Here is a 3,448-nt window from a genome sequence, read left to right as displayed (position 1 = left end):
CCCCCTTCATAAACTTCATTAAAAAAAAAAGCCATTGCTTAATAGGCAGATTTAAGCCCCCCTCCCAAAAAAAATAAAATACTTAGGGAAGCAGCAACTAGGATAAAATAAGTGCAAAAGTGGTCACGTCCGAGCCGGAGAAAAGTTCTCTTTTAGACCATGTTCACAAGTCAGTATTTCGAAGCCAAAAATCAGGAATAAACAAAAGAAATGTTAATATTTGCAGAAATCCCACCCACAAAGAAGTATCTCCGATCACTTTGAGGGTCCCGCGCAAGACCACGGTCCCAAAATTGCCATCAGTTGGAATCTATGGTTGGGCCTTAGAGGTGCTGTTTAATTACAGCGTGACTGTGAAGGACGAGCGTCCCCATAAGTTTGTTGACATACGGGGTCTTGCACACGAGGGGCTCATTAGGGCGTCAGTCACTCCGGATACAATATTGTGGTTTTTATTTTGCATGTTGCTCAGTCGGAGGAGATTTTACATGCTGATTTGCTTGTGTAGCATCTGCCATATTCCCATGTGCCGATGTATCACGGAGACCTAGGAGGAGGTGAGCTCCGATGGGGGGTGCGGGGAACAAAGGGGCCTGGATCAGTCTTTTGAGGTCTGTGACTAATATCAGTGATGACCATCTCTGTACTGTTCTGCTAAAATCCGAAGTACACAGAGCGCGCCAATTCCTGGTGACCCCGGCACGTGCCAGGAACCGGCTCTGAAGTTCCCAACATCCGATTGGAACAGTTGAGCTTTTTTCATGCGAAAACCCCATTTATTTTAAAGCAATAGATTTTGGAAGAAGAATAATAACTTACACAATTGGATGCGTTGAAATAAAATGTTCCTGTGCCGAGATAATCTTATAAACGTGCTCCTGCTGTGCACTGGGTTATGGTCGTGTTTGAGCATACAGGGACGTGGCCTTGATTGACAGCAGCATCAAAGACGTCGAAAATGCCCTTTCCGATACTCTGTGCCCCCACAAACCTGATGATTGCAGGGTCATGGTAGTCGGACGAACCTACTAAAGATCTCGTGTGTGCGCCACGTTTGTGCGGTGTACCTATGGATGGGCACGATAGGAGGTCTCTAGAACACACTGCACTACTGCAGTATTACAATGTATCATACAAGTAATGACGAGGATCGCAGATTCATGTCCGCTAGAGGGACGGATTTAAAAAATAATTACAGTATATATTTTATAATATTAGCCCTTTTTCCAAAAACAAAAAAAAAAAAGTAAAAAAAAAAAAAAAAGAAATAACTGGTATCGTAGAGTGCGCAACAGTCTGAACTAATGCAGTAATATTAATACCCATGTCAAATACATAAAGAACTAATGACAAAGATATAAAAAGATGCCTCTTGGAAGGTGAGCGTCAAAAACAGAAAGCAAAGAGAGACCCCCACAAGGGCCAGGACACAGGTACGGGACAGGCCCACCCATGTAAATCTTTTGGGTGGTCTACCCATAAGATCACAGTATTAATATAGGATGGGCCGTCACTGGATTTTCAGATCATAGTTTATTTTTTTTGTAATTCTAGCTGGATACAATGATGGCCCGAGTGCTGGGACCACCGACAATTCTGTAAAATAAGGGTCCGCAGTCCTGGGGCCCCCCCTATCTGTTTACGATTCCTTATTTCTCTGATCAGGAGGGGGGGGGGGGTTCTAGCTGTCGGACCCCTGTCTTTTACAATCTGATGGCATATCCTAGCAGGGGGGCCATCCCTCTAAAGTCTGCAGCCCCCTATAAACCGCACATCAGAAGGACTTTCTTCTACAGTTACTTAACCTTATAATCTGAAGGCCAAGAAGCCTCCAGCGTCCTCCCTCCCCCTGTAAAATCCCACAGGAATGTCTGCGCAGCATCATGTTGGGTCACGTCCGTCCTCGCTGCCGACTTTCCTTACTGCGAGTCTGGAAAAAGCTACTAAGGGGGCACTTAATGGAGTCCAAACTTCACAACTTATAAAAAAAGTGGCTTCAGGGAGATCCAGTAATGGGACGTGCCCTCACCGCATCCCTTTAATAGAATAAACCTATTTACACCTTCCCCTTTACCCATAAAATAAGAATAACGGTGAACAAATGTAAAGGCCCTTTCTATAGATGTAGTAGAGGTCACCTGCAGTCCTATGTAACACCAAGAACTCTCAGAAGTCAAACTACATCAAAGTGGCCCCTTGTAATAGTCCGCCCTCACATCAATAGTACCGCCCCATGGTAGTGGTAGTAGTTCCTCCTCTGCGCCACCACACGGTATTAGTGCTCCCCTAGACGGTGGTCTCCATTTTTCCTCAATTCCCAGTTTGTGCCAAACCCCCTCAAGTCATAGAATTACTTTTTTTGCGGGTTTCCTATTCTCCCTGCTAATTAAGGATATATAATTAGGGGATATAAACTGCTTAAACGACAATACGGGTTCTCTGGAAGTAAGTTTCTGCCAATAAATGATCTCCGAGCGCTCGCTGAGCAATGTATAAATTAATGCGATCACACAGCCGGCGTGGGACGACATCGAGCTTTCAGATCCGCCATTCTCGTATACAGATGTTCTTGGTTAATTCCTAATTCTGGGCGTACAGATAAGAACATCTGTCGATGCCGTACGCGAGAATAAATAGATCGAAAAAGGCAGGACAAGGTCCGATTTCAAGTGGAACCAAAATAGATTTAAATCCAATTTTGCAAGTTTTTAGGGTACAAAATGTATCAGTTTCATTGATAAATATTGTAACATGAAAATTAGTGGTTGGTTAGAATGATTCGTAACAACCTAAACAAGATTTTTTTTTTAAATATATAGAACTGCGCAATATTTGGACACAACCCCAAGATGTCCACCATCTGTACTAGATAAATACACAGCAAAATTAAAAAAAAAAAACACAAACAAAATTTGCCCGCATCCTCCACCAAATGTTTACTACATTATTCTTGCAAAATGCAACCAGTCTGGAGATTAATCATTAAATTGGCCATACATATTAGATGGCTGGCAGCCAAAAGAGGCTTTGGCAAGCCTCCAAGAGATCGGCAGATCGGACATGTGTGAACGACATCTCACGCGACCATCAGCTGTCCGGCACCCCCCCCTACACAGACCAAGCTGAACCGGATATAGACCTTTAGTCTCATGTGTATGGGGGTGCCTTTAGGCTACACTTACATAAAAAGTGTAACCCGAAAAAAAAAAAAGTGGATAAAAGAAAAAAAAAAAAAAAAAGCTGCTTGCAGTCACAGATTGCCTGCAGCAGTTCCTTAAAGGTAAAAAAAAAATAAAAAAAGATACAAGGCAATACCAAGTTCTTTGCAGAAGCTCTCCACCTACAAGATAGTCATGAGGTCAAATATACCACTATACCAGAGTGTCTAAATCTCTCAAAAAATAAATTTGTGAGCAAATAAAAAGATCGTAAAAAAGTAGGACAAGGC

This window comes from Ranitomeya imitator, chromosome 5 (assembly GCF_032444005.1).
Source record: "Ranitomeya imitator isolate aRanImi1 chromosome 5, aRanImi1.pri, whole genome shotgun sequence".
NCBI lineage: Eukaryota > Metazoa > Chordata > Amphibia > Anura > Dendrobatidae > Ranitomeya > Ranitomeya imitator.
The sequence above is the reverse complement of the archived record's forward strand: the minus strand, read 5'-3'. Positions refer to the sequence as shown.